The 16127-nt window shown below is 43.2% G+C and overlaps 2 long non-coding RNA genes across 2 annotated transcripts in view; one reads left to right on the forward strand and one right to left on the reverse strand.

The window, feature by feature from the left end:
- Positions 1-369: 369 nt before the first annotated feature.
- LOC144236159 (uncharacterized) overlaps positions 370-16127 on the reverse strand; it is a 20420-nt gene continuing 4662 nt past the window's right edge. Inside the window, exons 2-4 of the long non-coding RNA XR_013336431.1 lie at positions 5492-5596; positions 4975-5142; positions 370-4300 (exon numbers count right to left, since the gene is read on the reverse strand). This is a non-coding gene — a long non-coding RNA (uncharacterized LOC144236159). The remainder of the gene's footprint in view (positions 4301-4974; positions 5143-5491; positions 5597-16127) is intronic.
- LOC144236167 (uncharacterized) lies at positions 11310-13477 on the forward strand. The gene is made up of 2 exons (XR_013336432.1): positions 11310-11397; positions 13252-13477. It is a non-coding gene; the product is annotated as an uncharacterized LOC144236167 (long non-coding RNA).

Genomic DNA, 16127 nt, shown 5'->3' on the forward strand with positions numbered 1-16127 from the left:
GTGCTATGCTGCGGCCGTGGGGAGCTGGAGGGGAGCTGGAGAGACCCTGTCTCCGCCAGGGGCTTCCCTGGGGAAAGGGGTGACGCAGAGAGAAAGTACAGGTGCGTACTCAGTGCAGTTGACCCCTAATCATAATTCCTCAGCACAGGTTAATTTCCTAATCTCAAACCTGCTAGCTTGGATTTATAGTTATCTAAGCTTTATGACTCAAACATTTATGAAGACAACATTATTTTCAATTAATTAGGCTTATTTTGGAAGACGCATGTCTATATGACTACTTGGAAAACTATTCTCTTTTACCATCTCTCTCTTTTTTTTTTTTTGATTTACATCTGAAGGCTAAAGACTCCAATAGACCATGTTGGCTGATAGAAACACATACTTTTTAAAATTTATTATATTTTTAACAATCTTTCTTTAAGTTAATTTTGAGAGAGAGAGAGTGAGCAGGGGCGGGGTAAATGGAAAGAGGAACAAAGGATCCAAAGCAGGCTTTGTGCTGATAGCAAACCATACGTGGGATTCAAACTCACAAACCATGATGAGATCATGATCTGAGCTGAAGTCGGATGCTCAACTGACCGATCCACCCAGGCTCTCTGAAAGACTCAGATTTAACATAAATGTCTAATGAAGAAAGTAGAACAATAAAAACCAAAAGATTGAACTAAAATATACTAAAAGTATAGTTTCAAAGATAAGTATTTTGTGTACAATTTTCCTGAAAAGTACTTTATTAAGTAACATTAAGTATTAAGAGTGGGAACATGACACTCCTAATTTAAAGTTTCCTTAGTTTTTATAAGTTTGTCAACATGAGTGATCAGTTTCCTCTGAATATACTGACATTTCATTGCACTCACTAACCATCACATTTGAATTGGCATACCAGAATTTAGTTTTATTTTTGATGTTTATTTATTTATTTTGAGAGAGAGTGCGAGTAGGAGAGGGGCAGAGAGAGACTGCAAGTAGCCTCTGTGGTATCAGTGCAGAGCCCAATGTGAAGCTTGAACTCATGAAGCATGAGATCATGACCTGAGCCAAAATCAAGAGTCAGACCCTTGACTGACTGAGCAGTGCAGGTGCTCCTTTTCATTATTTAAAAAAATTCTTAAAGATCGACTTTTAAGTAATCTCTGCATCCTACAAGGGGCTCAAATTTACAACCCCAAGATCTAGAGTCTTATTGTTTTACCAACTGAGCCAGGTGCCCTGGAACACATACTTCCTATCTTCTGGTGTAAACTAACTTTTGTGTCTGGTTTTCATGGTTTTGTTTCATCTAATAGCAGTGAGGCCTAGATTTGTGATGGTTCAACTTAACGGTTTTTCAACTTTAGGAGGATGCAGAAGCAATATGCATTTAGTAGAAACTGTACTTGGGATTTTGAATTTTGATCTTTTCCTGGCCTAGCAGTACGTGCTCTGATCATCCTATGCTGCTGCGCCGAGGCTGCACCCACAGCTACATCAGTCCCATGGTCACGAGGGTAAAAAACCCATAGACTCACAACCATTCTCTACACATGCAACCACTCTGTTTTTCACTTTCACTACAGTGTGTAATAAGTTGTATGAGATATTCAACAGTTTATTATAAAGTAGGCTTTGCGTTGGATGCTTTTGCCCAATTTTAGGCTAATGTAAGTGCTCTGAGCATGGTTAAGGTATCCTAGCCTAAGCAATGATAATTGGTAGGTTACATGTTTTTCGTCTGTTTATTGAAGCAGAGAGAGAGAGCTGGGGATGGGCAGAGGGAAGAGAAGAGAGAATCCCAAGCAGGCTCCACACCCAGCAAGGAGCCCAAATTGGGGCTCGGTGTCAGGAGCGTGAGGTCATGACCTTAGCCAAAATCAAGAGTCAGATGTTCAATTCACCAAGCCACCCAGGCGCCCCTGGTTATGTGCATTAAATGTATTTTTGACTCATGGTATTTTCAATTTACAGTGGGTCTAAAGGGATGTCAGTTTACAGTGGGTCTAACTGTTGTGAGTTGAGGAGGCTAGGCACAGTCTTTCATTGTTGATTAGTTTTCTATCGCATCTCTATGCCACAGCTGATCCTTTTGGGTGTATACAGTTTGAGGCTATGCCGAAAGCAGCTATGGACGTGTGGAGCATGTCTTTTGATGAATTCACATGTACTCCTTTTGGAAGTATACACAGCACGGCAGGTGCTCAGTCATAGGGCATTAGTAGGTCTTGTTTGACTAGATACTGCCAGAGCATCTTCTAAAGTAGATCAGTTCGCACTCCAACCAGCTCACATGAAATTTCCAGTTCTACATTCTTGCCAACACATACTATGGTCAGTTTTTTTTTAAAAAAAATTTAGGCTTTCTGGTGAAGTTATATTTCTCATTGTGATTCTTTTAATTTTTAAAAAATGTTTTATTTCTAGGAGAGAGAGAGACAGCATGAGCAGGGGAGGGTCAGAGAGAGAGGGAGTCACAGACTCTGAAACAGACTCTAGGCTCTGAGCTGGCAGTCAGCACAGAGCCTGACGCGGGGCTCGAACCCACGAACCGCGAGATCATGACCTAAGCGAAAGTCGGATGCTTAACCGACTACGCCACCCAGGCGCCCCTCTCATTGTGATTCTTAATTTGCATTTCCTTGATAGTTGTTGAGCAATTTTTATGTGTTTTGGCCATTTGGATATTTTCTTTAGTGAAGTGCCTGTTTAAGTGTTTTGTCCCCGAAGAGTTGTCCATCTTTTAAAATTTATTTTTGGAAAATGATTATTTACTCTGGATATAAGTCCATTGCCAAATACATGCATTGCAAATATTTTCTTTTTTCTCTTTTTTTTTTTTTTTAAGATTACTGATTTGTTTAGAGAGAGAGAGGACTCAAGCAGGGGAAGGGCAGAGTGAGAGGGAGAGAGAGGATCCCAAGCAGGCTCCATGCTGTCAGCACAAAGCCCACAGTAGGGCTCAAACCCACAAACATTGAGATATGACCTGAGCCAAAATCAAAGAGTCAGACGCTCAATCAACTGAGCCATGCAGGTGCCCCACAATGATTATCCCTTTTGTCTATAGCTTGCTCGTAGCTTTGATACTCACAAATTCTTAATTTTAATGAAGTCCAATTGATTTTTTTTGTACCTTTCTTTTTCAAAAAATTTTTTTAAATATTTATTTATCTTTGAGAGAGAGAGAGAGAGAGAGAGAGAGATTGAGATTGAGTGGGTTAGGGGCAGACAGAGAGGGAGATAAAGAATCCGAACTAGGTTCCAGGCTGTAAGCTGTCAACACAGAGCCTGATGAGGGGCTCAAACCCATGAACAGTGAGATCATGCCCTGATGTGAAGTTGGATGCTTAACCAACTGAACCACCCAGGTGCCCCTCAAAAAAAACCTTTTTAAGTAGGCTCCACATCCAGCATGGAGCCCAACACAGGGCTTGAACTCAAGACTCTGAGGTCATGACCTGAGCTGAGATCAAGAGTCAGATGCTTAACTGACTGAGCCACCCAGGAGCCCCTCAATACATTTTTTTTTTAAAGCTCTTTTCATTATTTTCCATATGGTTTCCCAATCTTACACATACTCTTGTGAGTTTTTATTTAAACTCCAGTTAACATATAGTGTGATATTAGTTTAAGGTGTACAATATAGTGATTCAACACGGAGATACATCACCCTGTGCTTATCACAAGTACACAGCTTAATCCCCATCACCTGTTTGCCCTGACACCCATCCACCCCACTCTGACGACCATCAGTTGTGTTCTCTGTGGTGAAGAGTATGGTTCTTGGTTTGCCTCGCTCTTTTATCCCCCCATGATCATTTGTTTTGTTCCTTAAATTCCACATGAGTGAAATCGTATGTGGTATTTGTGTTTCTTTGGCTTGTTTCACTGAGAATAATACTCTGTAGCTCCATCCATGTCATGGCAAATATCAAGATCTCCTTCTGTTTTTTGTTAAGTTTATTTATTTATTTTGAGAAAGAGAGAGAGAGAGCAGGGGAGGGGCAGAGAGAGGGAGAGAGAGAGAATCTCAAGTAGGTTCCTTGCTATCAGCACAGAGTCTGATTTGAGGCTTGATCCCACAAACCATGAGATCATGACCTGACCCAAAATCAAAAGTCAGACACATAACTGACTGAGCCATGCAGGGGCCCCTCCTTATGCTTTTATACTCCATCATATACAGGTCCCAAATGTGCTGTTTCCCCAGACCCAAGACTAGGGTTTGGTTTATAGCTAGAGAGGGCTTTAGGTACCAATCAAGTCTCATCTGAAAACAGCTTGAAAATGAGTAGGAGAAACACAGCGTCCATGAAATCTGGCAGGAAAAAAAAAAAAAAGAAGAATCAGGCCACTGAACACTTTGAAGGCCAGGATAGGAAATCTGGATATTGTTTAGAGGTGCAGTTTGAAGGGTAGGGAGAATACTGATAGTATTTAAAGGATAACATGATCAAAACTGCACTGAGGCAAATGGCTAAACATGTCAGGGGAAAATCAAATCTCTACCTCATACTGTGTAACAGTTTCCAGGTGGGTTACAGATATATCTATATATGTATAATGCAACCATAAAATTACTATAAAAATATATAAATATTTATAAAATCTTGGGGTTTTCCTTTAAAGCATGATACCACAGGAGTAACCCGGGGGCATTCTTTTTAAACATGATACTCAGGAAAGAAAGACTGACAGATTTAGATGAAAAGATTAGAAACATATGCACATGTAAAACACCATAACCAAAAAAGAAACTCAAATGATAATTGGAAAAATATATTTGGAAATAAATAAAATAGATTAAGGATTGCTATCCTGAATATATAAATGGCTCATAAAGGTCAGTTTGAAAATAGAAAATGGGGTGAAATATTTGAACAACCAATTCACAAAAGATAAATTAAATAACCAAGCAAAATGGGGAAAAACCCCAACATTTCTAATAATAATGGAAAAGTGTAATTTAAAACAAGAAGGTCCTTCACTTACCAGTCTGGTGAAGGATGGCGGCACTGTGGTTGCTGACCCCAAAGCCCGCTCAGCCCCCTCCCTGCTAACAGGTTCATAGTTACGTTTTCAGATTGTGCAGAGATCCAATGTCTTCGATGAAGGCAGCTCCGGGCCCCCATTTCGGGGTAAATGGGAGTCCAGTTTCCGCTGTCAAAGTAGAAGGTTAAGTCAGCCGGAAGCCTGCTGGGAAGACTTTCCTCCCTGGACTCAGCATTGCTGCAATCCCATGAGATGTCTCTAGTATGTTCTTTTTCCCACTTCCCCAAACTCTGCACTAGGGCTTCATCCATCACCCCTAAACTCTACCTTCTACCCACCCCCCCACCGGAGCCCGCAACCTTGCCGCATATCTGAATGAGCAAAATCGAAGCAATTAGAATCCCATCATTACCGTACCATCCACTCTGTCAGCCTGCGTGAGTCGCCCCTCCCCGCACTCCATCAAACATCAAACCTTCACTTGGATTCTGTCCCCTCTACTTCCTCAAGGACTTACCTCCTGCATTTCTTTCCCTCTCCTGCATGGATTCTTTCTACTTGATTCTCTACAGGATCTTCTCTAGCTGATCATTCACACACATAGGCACTATTATCTCCAACCCTAAAAGCAAAGCAAACAAAAACAAAACCATAAAATCTTTTTTGGAGACTCCCGTCCCTTCTGGCTATGACCCTGACGCTCGGCTTGACTTCACAGCAGAGCACCTGCTGGACTGGCCTGCAGTCACTGTCTGAGGTCACATTTTCTCCTCCCTCTGCTCCAGTCAAATTTCTGTCTGCTTAGACGGCTCCTGTCAAGGTCATTTGTGACCTCCAAAGTTTTTAAATCTTCTGGTTTCTTCTTTATCCTCTTCTTTCTCACCCTTTTAGGAATTGTGTAAAAGTTCTTCTCCTTATAAGGACATTAATTCTTTTGGCCTAGAGCCCCACCCTTATGACTTCATTTAACTTGAATTACTTCCTTAAAGGCTTTATCTCCAAAAACAATCACATTGGGGGCTGGGCTTTTGTAGGGGGACACACAATTTCATACAAAACAGCTTAGTTTTAAATACTCTCTATATGCCAGTTGTTCTTTTTTAAGATTTTATTTTTAAGGAATCTGTACACCCAACTTACAATCGAACTTGAACTTAAAATCCTGAGGTCAAGAGCTGCCTGTTTGACTGAGCTAGCCCGATGCTCCGGGCACCATGGCTCTGACGTGTCTCTGGAATCTTCCTTAGCATCCCGAGTGGATCTGAGGAGCACCCCATGTAACACGGCCCAAGCAGGCCGCCTCCCACTGCTGCCCTACCACTTTCTAGTGTTTTCCATCCTCCTCAATAGCGTCTCCATCTGCTTTGTAATTTAAGTCCCAAATATCAGAATTACCTTAGATTCTCACCTTTCCATTATCTTTCACAGCAATCTACCAACGGCTTTATCAACTCTGTTTGTAAGACATATTCCAAACCTGTCCACTGCGCTCTCACCCCCCAGGGCAGCCCTTTGTTATTTCTCACCTGGACTGTAAATCGTCTCCCAATTGACCAGATTCTACTTTTGCTTCATTATAATCCATTCTGACATCGGCTGCATGCCCTTGTTAAAGGATCTGGTCACCCCTCTGCTTAGACAGAGCCCTAAAACTCAATGTAAAATCGAAGTAAACCCGTGGCTTGAACTTCACCAAAGATGATGCTCGATGGCGAATGAGCACATGAAGAAAGCTCAGCACTGCTGGTCACTGGGGAAGCAGCAACTAAAGCCTAGGGAGATCTTGTTCCCCTGCCCCAACCAGCAAGCTCCCATCACATCTCACCTGCACTAACTGGTTCTAACCGGTTCTCTGCCTGCACTTCCAAGGGCCCATTCTCATAGCAGCTGCATGACGTTGCTGGATGGTCACTTCTCCGGTTCAAGCCGTTCCCTGGACCCCAGCCCTAATGTAAGGCACAGAGTTCGGTGCAGAAAGGGTGGCCCTTCAACAGGTGCCGCTGAACACGAGACTATCCACACAAAGGGACTCAGGCAGACCTTGCACCATACACAAAACTACCTTAAGTGGGGCTTAGCCCTAAAGGTGAACCTGCAATCACAAACTCCTGAAAGGAATTGTGGGAGGAAATGTCGTTGCCTTGGGGTAGGCGAAGATTTCTTAGATAAAACACGAGATGTGTGAACCTTAAAAAAATGGGTAAGTTGGACTTCACTTCGTCAAAACAAAAACAAAAACAAAAACTTTCTTGGTCTCAAAAGACATCAAAGACTGAACTTGAGCGTCCATGGGAGTTTTATTCATAAGGGCTCCCAGCTGGGAAATGCCATCCATGTCCACCCGCTTTGTGGACGCATCAGTTGTGGATCTTCCCACAGGGAGTGCCCCTCGGCACAGACGGGGTGCCATGGCACCCCCACGCAAGGGAAAGCTGCCCCCTACAAAGAAACCAGATGCTGAGTAGAGGGCTGGCTCCCTGGCCCCGTGCTCCAAAGGGCCCCCTGTGCTTGGCTTAACACTCTGCTTTGAAGCCTTAAAACCCTTCTTTGTAAAGTTTACGTAGTTTTAGTAATCTCCTTACCCAACATGGAGCTCAAACTCATGACCCCGGGATCGAACGTCGCATACTCCACTGACTGGGCCAGTTTGGTGCCTGAAGCCTTAAAATTTATAATTTCTAAACTATGGGCCTCACAGTTTTATTTTGCACTGGGCCCTACAAATTATGCAGTTGTCTTCACTGTGTGATTCCACTGACCTGACATTCTCCAGAAGTTGAAATTCTAGTGACAGCAGGCTGGAGGGGAACGGCTCAGGGGGCAGGAGGAAAGTAAGCGTTGAAAGTTTTACATCCTAGATCATGGTGTAGATTATACAACTGTGTATGTTTTTAAAATTAAATTTGGACTTAAAATTGGAGGATTTTACGGTGTGCGAATGATACCTCCGTCAAGATGACACACACGCCTTTCATATAAAATAAACTCCAGTGGCTTCCCTTCACATTTGGAGTAGAAGGCCACACCCCTCTCTCCTCTGCTGGGGGGACCCAGGCCGTCCTCATCTCCTGACCTCATCTCTGTTTGGGCTCAGTACTCGGTGGCTCTGGCCTTCTCGCCGTTTCTTACATGGGGCGAGCTTATTTCTGCCTTAGGCTTTTGCACCCACCTTCTATTTGCAGTATTCTTAGTCACTGCATGGCTGACTCTGGTAGTTTGATGTCAGCTCAAGACCCTCTCTGACCATCCAACTGAGGGTTGTCTTAGACATGCAATCACATCACCTTATTTCATTTATTTTTTAAGTAGGCTCCAGCCCAGTGTGTGGGTCTTGAACTCACAACTCTGGGATCAAGAGTAGGATGCTCTACCCACTGAGCCAGCCGGGCGCCCTGCTTATCACCTTATTTCAATTATTTGCACGGCACCTCTTAGCCCTGCGGTCTCAGCCTCTGCTGATTGTTTACTTACTTTCTCCTGCCACCAGCCTGCCATCTCCTTGAGACCAGGACCCCACTCTGTGGTACTCAGCACCCCATCTTTGGTGCCTGGGACAGCACCTGACACGGGGTACATGCCCTGTGACTATTTGCTGCATGAATGAGCATCTGATTAAACATTATTTATTGATCTGGAAAGAGCTTCCAGATATATAGTTAGGCAAAAAGAAGGAGCTAAGAAAAGTTATGTAATGATGATCCTGTTATTTATAAAACTCATAATAAGGAAAAGACTAGAATATACTGGAAGTTGTGGTCCAGCTGCTCATTAAACCCAAAATCTTCTCTGGAAGAGGTAGCTTTTGCTGGTGGACCGTTTCTTCTGGGGGCCACAGGCGGGGTGGGGTGGGGTGGTGGTCTTTTGGGGCCGAAGGGGTCTGCTGAAGACCACGGGGGGCTCTGTGGAGGGCCTGGGAGGGATGGGTCTGCCAGGGGTGCGGGGGTCTGCAGAACTGTCCCCAGGAGTGATTGATGGGATGGATTCTGCGGGTGGCAGTTTCCTCATTTGTTGCCTGTGTTTCTAGGTTTCAGTCTCCGTTGCTTGGAAACCTCCATCCTCCACTTCCTTTCCCTCTGACTTCTGCCAATAGCGTTACCTACGGCTCCCACAAGCTGCCGTACAACCTACCCCTCCATCCCAGCTTCCCAACCCACGTGAGCTTTCAATCCTAAACAAAGGTTACTTACCAGAGGATCTTTTCAAACTCTGCCTGAAAGAGTGAAAGAGATCCCCTAAACTGGGCTCATTTTGAAACAGAGCTGGTGGCCAGGATGTGAGCTGTATATTCCCTATCCAAGTCCAAAATGAAGTGTTTCCACCACACTTAGGTAGCTGCAAACTTGTAGAGATTTCATCAGATGCTCTATCTCCCTAGTGTTCTTTCTGTACTGCCATTAGGGAGACATTAGTTTAATGAGCAGCCTGCATCATAACCTGTGCTTACGTATTCCCATCTCCAGCCTAGACAGACTCCCCAGAGCCTAGGCCTATAGAAGCATCGCCGTTCATTTGGTCCAGAGAGGGCAATTAACAGAAGATACACCGTACCCGTTGAGTTCAAGGTTTAGGATGGCATTTACACACTTTCTAGACCTACCCCTGCCCTGATTCCAGACTCGGGCTGAAACACTCCCAGTTCATGGTTCCGTGATCTCTCAACACCCCCACCCAGGGGCTGGCCGGTACCTGAAGAGGGTTGGCAGGAGGCAGGTTAATGCCAAGAGGAAACGGTGATCACACGATGAGAGTATAATAATCACCAGCTGGCACTTGAGCAGTGTGGGGCTTCGAGGTGCCAGTGCCCTGCACAATCAGAAATCCACTTACAACATTTGACTCCCTCAAAACTTAATTACTAATAGCATACTGTTGACTGGAAGTCTTGCCCATCATATAAACAGCCAATTCACACATACTTTGTATGTATGTATCATGTTCCTTATTCTTATGGTAAAGTCAGCTATAAAGAAGAAAATGTTATTCACAAAATCAAAAGGAACAGAAAATGCATCCATAGCAATTGCTGTACTATACTTACCAAATCATGTATAAGTGGACCCACACAGTTCAAATCCACGTTGTCTAAGGGCCAACTGTAATAGCTAATATTTTGGAACATGTACCGTTTTACCAGGCATTGCTCGAAACATTTTCCATGGGTTATTACTTAGTTCTATTAGGTGAGTTAATACCATTCAGCTGGCACTAATAGTGCAAAGTGTAGACCTATTAATATCTGGGCTTCTCTTTCCAACACACAGACACTGCCTTCCCATAAAACCAAGAGACGGCATCAGCTAGTCTTCCATGGCCGCCTGCCATGTCTCACCACTTCTTGGCTGCACTTGGCCAGTTGACCTTGCCCTCTGCCTCACACTCTCTTAATCTGAGATGCGTAACCACATCAGAGGGGAAAAGCATTAGATTATCTTTTAATAAATTTTTTTTGAGAGACAGCAAGAGATCACGCACACACTAGTGGGGGAGGGGCAGGGGGAGTGAGAGAATCCCAGGTAGGCTCCATGCCCAGCACAGACCCTGACATGGGGCTCAATCCCACAACTCTGGTATCATGACCTGAGCCAAAATCAAGAGTCAGGTCTCAACTGCCTGAGCCACCCAGGCACTCCTAGATTGCTTTTGACACCAACTCAGTTCAAGTACTTAGTGTATTTTTAAGAGTGCTTAGAAGCTGAAAGAGGTCATCTGAAAACTCATTCACTTCCAGAATAGCCTGGAACTTTTCACAACTGCCCAATGGGCTGACCAGGAAAATACTGATTCTACCATACCTAGGAGAGGATTGGGTCTATTCCCACTCTGGACCTTTAAACTTGGCTGTCAGCCATGCTCCACACCCTGGCCAGCTTCTGTCAGCAAAACAAAGGACAGATCTGCCCCAGACCTCTCCCTGTGATCCATGGATCAGTTAACACCTGTCTCCCAGGGTTTATATTCTTGGCTCCTTACACTGGTTTTAGTATATGTTTCTAGGCTACTAATTTGCAGTTCACCTTGGCTTCTTGAAGGTTAGTTTCCTGTTCTTTTAATTTTGGTTTTGCAACCTTGTGGTTTTGTGAGCAATCCATTTCTGCAGCCTGAGGAGCAGGGCAGGAATTCAAACATTTGTAAAATTAACTCTGTGCTAGGAGGGAGGTAAGTTACCTATGGGGTTTCTTGAATTTAAGACAAAATTTTGGGTGCTTCAGAAAAGATTTCTAGGGAAAATAGTTGGGATTTAAAAATGTGTATTCCTGAAGCACTTGCAGCTAATGCTTTCTTTGATTATGTTTGGTGGTAATTTGCAGCTGTTTTCCATTTTGTTTCCTAGGTAAACCTTCGGTGACCAAGTTATGGATGAAAAATGTTGAAGGCAACAGGCCCAAGATGCAAAGTCCTCCCATTAGAGATGGGAACATGAATGTACGGTTACTTAACTGTATCATACTTTATCTATGAGAACCTCATAAAATACTCTGTCCAATGATTTTTGGAAAATGAGGTCTGCTGGGTCTCTGGCTGTCTCCTGCTGCCTCAGTGACTTCAGGCTGTCTCCCACGGGACGCTGCACCTTGGGGAAGTGTCTGGGGCTGCTGGGGAGGGAGGAAGGGGAGCGTGGCTTTTGCTTCCTACTGTAGTTAGACCAGCACCACTTATTCAAGTGCCAGAGAAGATTCTACTCGTAAAGAGGATTCTTTGGCTTTGAAACATTTGAAATCCCTTTTTTCCCCTCAAGGTACTGACAAATTCCTTTACGCTATCAATTCCTTCTGTGTCTGCATTGGCTCATCTGTCAATAGAATCCAGGTATGGGTGTCTGGTCTATTGTCTAGACACATTTCTAGGCTTTTGCGGACTGATGGTGGTGACAATATGGGTCAAGGGAAAATTCATTCCAAATTTTAAAAGGTAGTATAATAGTTAAGAGTATAAGTTCTGGGGTCAGAAATTCTGGTTAGAATTCCAGCTTATCATACCCTCTGTGTGGCTTTGGGCAACTTTCTCAAATTCTCTATGCTTCACCGTTCCCATCTGTTAAATGGGAGCAATTATCCCACCTACATTACAAGGTTTTGAGAGCCTTAGACCGTGTCTGTCAGAGTGCCTGGAATGTGATAAGTGCTCAACACACTGTCATTAAATTATCATCGTCAACGTCAATCGACATTAATTATAAAAGTCAAGAAATTGTCATTACTGCACCTTGTTCAAAAGCTGCCCATGACTACACATCACTGTTTCCTTCTGAAAAATTATCTGGAGTTCTTTAGTTGAGGACAGCTTGACAGAACGCAGTCCTCCACACAGTTCAGGGGTCTTTAGTCGGTGCTTTCCTGCCTCTCCATTGTTGGGTACTTGCATCTGCTGTCAGGTCATAGATGTTAACCGAACGATCACTTAAATTATTTTTGTTTGACTGCTTTAACTTTAAAGAGTTATATCAAGGGGCGCCTGGGTGGCTCAGTCAGTTAAGCGTCCAACTTCAGCTCAGGTCCTGATCTCATTTGTGAGTTTGGGCCCTACATGGGGCTTTGTGCTGACGGTGTGGAGCCTGCTTAGGATTCTCTCTCCTTCTCTCTCTCTGCCTCTCCCCCACTTGTGTGTGTGTGTGCGTGTGTGTGTGTATGTGCGCGCAAGCGCGCGCTCTAAGTGAATAAAAAAAAGTTGAATCAAAATATTTCATTAATAGGAAGTTTGAATTTTACCTTAAAACTAAATGTATTCTGGAAACTATAGGACATACAAATGATCACTCTGTGAAAGTGGAAATTCTCAGGGCGCCTGGGGGCTCAGCTGGTTAAGCGTCTAAGTCCTGGTTTCGGCTCAGGTCAGGGTCTCACGGTTCATGGGACAGAGCCCCGTGTCTGGCTCTGTGCCGACAGCCAGAGCCTGCTTGAGATTCTCTCTCTCTCCCTCTCTCTTTCTGCCCCTCCCCCACCACGTTCACTTTCTGTCTCAAAAATAAACCTTTAAAAAAAAAAAGTAGGAAATTCTCAAAGTAGTATACCTGAATAGAAACATTTAGAAGTATGCTAAAGTTATTTTAACAAGAGTGTGGATACAATATGTAGACTTTAACACTGGGTTAGCATTTCAAATTCATAACAATAAAATAGACTGAAGAGAGTTTCGCTGGGAGGAGAAGCACGCTCCTGCCTTACAACAGCTGAAATGAGGTGCTTAAATGCCCTATTCCTTTCAGTGATTCTTGTTTTTGTTTTTATTTTCCTTAGAAGTTTCTAAAAAATGTTTGTGTTTTATCTGGTGCTTATTTAGGTGCCAAAGCTGAAAGACGAAGGTGCGTGAGCTCCTCTGTCAACGAAAGCTCTATGTAGGAGAAGAACAGCGAGCAGATGTTTCTGGGAAGAGATTACCTTTTGTTTATATCTGACTCACAAACATGACTCAAATGATTAAAAAACTAACCTTGCCAATTAAATCCCATGTAATTTCTAGCTTGTTTGTCATGGAAATAAACTGGAAAGGAGATAGTTTTATTTAAGAGGATGATTTCATTTTCTTCCATTTAATGTGATGCTTCTGGCTCATGATTCATTTGGATGAAAGATCCCCTCGGCTTCTGAGCCAGGTGCCCCTTCCAAGTCTCTTCTCATAACGCTCTGATAGCATCTCGGGGGCTTTGATGATATTTTTGCCTTCCCAATCCATTTGGTAAAAAGCTATGTGAAAACCTTACTTATTTCAGGCAACACACACATTTAGGACGCAGGCTAGACAAAAAGGGTAGATCAACTAGATTCTCCCAGAAATGCAGTACCTACTTGCTAAGCCTGTGGCTTTAATCGTTTTTGTTGTGGTGGGGGTGGTGGTTTTCCTCAAGCAAAGGAGAAAATAATTCTACTTGTCTATGTTGATGAAACAGATTCTGCGGTAGTTTTTTTTTTTTTAAGTTTATTCATTTTGAGAGAGAGAGAGGAGCACTAGTGGGGGAGGAGCAGAAATAAAGGGAGAGAGAGAGTCGCAAGCAGGCTCCATGCTGTCAGTGCAGAGCCTGACGTGGGGCTCAGTTTCACAAAGCCTCAAGATCATGACCTGAACTGAAATCAAGAGTCAGACGCTTAACCAACTGAGCCACCCAAGTGCCCCACAATTCAGTGGTTTTTAATACAATAGCAGAATTGTTCATTCATCATCACTATTTAACTTTAGAATATTTTAATAACTTTATAAAATAACTCCATTCCCATTAGCTGAAACTCCCTATTTTCTCCTCCACCAGGCTTCAGCGACTCATACTAATTAATGCTATGTTATCTTCTGCTCCTGTGGATTTGCCAATTCTGGACGTTTCATACAGATAGATTCATATGGTATGGGGCCTTTTGTGACTGGCTCCTTCCATTCAGCCACCCATGACAAGAAAGTCCTGTTTTTTCTTTAAAAAATTTTTTTCTTAATGTTTACTTGTGAGAGACAGAGACAGAGAGGGCAAGGGGCAGAGAGAGGGAGACACAGAATCCAACACAAGACTGACACAGGGCTTGAACTCACAAACTGCAAGATTATGATCTGAGCTGAAGTTGGACGCTTAACCAGTCACCCAGGCACTCCAGCATCATGTTTTCAAGATTCACCCATGTTGTAGCTTGTATCAAAATTCCATTCTTTCTTATTGCTAAATAATATTCCATTACATGATATACCACATTTTATTTATCCATTCTTCAGTTGATAGACACTTGAGTTCATAACTCTTTTTAAAAGGTATCACAAAAAACGCTGATATGAACGTTGTATACAAGTTTTGGTGTAGACATATTTTCAGTTCTCTTGGGTATGTATCTAGAAGTGATATCATTGCTTTTTCTTTTTTAACCTTCATTTAATTCTTTTTTATGGGGACTTTATTTTTTAATTTCTTTTTTTAATGTTTAATTTTTAGAACGACAGAGAGGCAGAGTGTGAGCAGGGGAGGAGCAGACAGAGAGGGAGACACAGAATCTGAAGCAAGCTCCAGGCTCCACGCTGTCAGCACAGAGCCAGATTCAGGGCTTGAACCCATGAACCGTGAGATTATGACCTGAGCTGAAGTCGGAGGCTTAACCGACTGAGACACCCAGGTGTCCCTCATTTAATTAATTCTGAAATGAAATGTCTTCATTTTCATTCACATTTTTAGTTTTTATGAATCAGCTATTTATTTACATAGATTGTTTACAAATTATTATTTCCACATGATTGTCATTTATGCAATCTAATGTTTAATAATTATTTTTCATTTACACTCTATACCAAAATTATACATAAAAATCTACAAGTGTTATTAGGAGGTAGTGGTACCAATCTCTACTCTTTCTCACCAGAAATGACCACTTTTAATTCTTTCAGCTTTCCCTTTCATATTTAATTCCATATTTCCAAACAAAATGCCTATACTGTCATTCGTGACCATTCAGTTTCATATGTGGTGTGTTAAACTCTTGCGTGACATTTCTCACGCCACTCACCACCCTTCTCCCCACATTTCCCTTCCTTTCAGCCTACTAAAATACTCACCAATATGTTGTACTTTTTAAAAACGTGTATTTATTTATTCTGAGAGTAGGGAGAGGCAGAGAGAAGAGAATTCCAAGCAGGCTCTGCACTGTCAGCACAGAGCCCAACATAGGGCTCAAACTCGCGATCTGTGAGATTATGGCCTGAGCTGAAATCAAGAGTCGGTCGCTTAACTGACTGAGGCACCTGGGCACCCCAGGTTTTCGTCATTTTCATCTTTTCTGCAGCCTTCCCTCCTGCAGTGGGCTTGGCCAGTTGCTTCCTAGGCCTGGTGCATAGCTGGAATCTTCCTTTATCATCATCCTGGGGATTTTTTTAAGCCTTTTCCTGTGCTGGCACTGGGTCCTCTAAGAGCCAGATGCCAAGATGGGGTTAAATGAATGAACATTCTATTAGGAAGTGCTTGTGAGCAAAAAATGGAGAGGCAGCTGGGAGAGTGGCTGAGGGACCCCTCAGAGCACGAGGCAAGTGTGACCCCGAGGGAAGGACGGTGGGTGGAGGGGTCTAAGGTGCTGTGTGGCCTAAGGAAAGTTAAGCATGTGGTCATGTGGCCCATGAGTAGAGTCGCGTGTTCCGTGCACCCCAGGAATCAGCTTGCCTTAGGAACGCAGTCACCTGCTGGGACCAGCGCGGCG

The sequence above is a fragment of the Crocuta crocuta genome, unplaced genomic scaffold, assembly GCF_008692635.1.
Source record: "Crocuta crocuta isolate KB4526 unplaced genomic scaffold, BGI_CrCroc_1.0 scaffold80, whole genome shotgun sequence".
NCBI classification, from domain to species: Eukaryota; Metazoa; Chordata; class Mammalia; order Carnivora; family Hyaenidae; genus Crocuta; species Crocuta crocuta.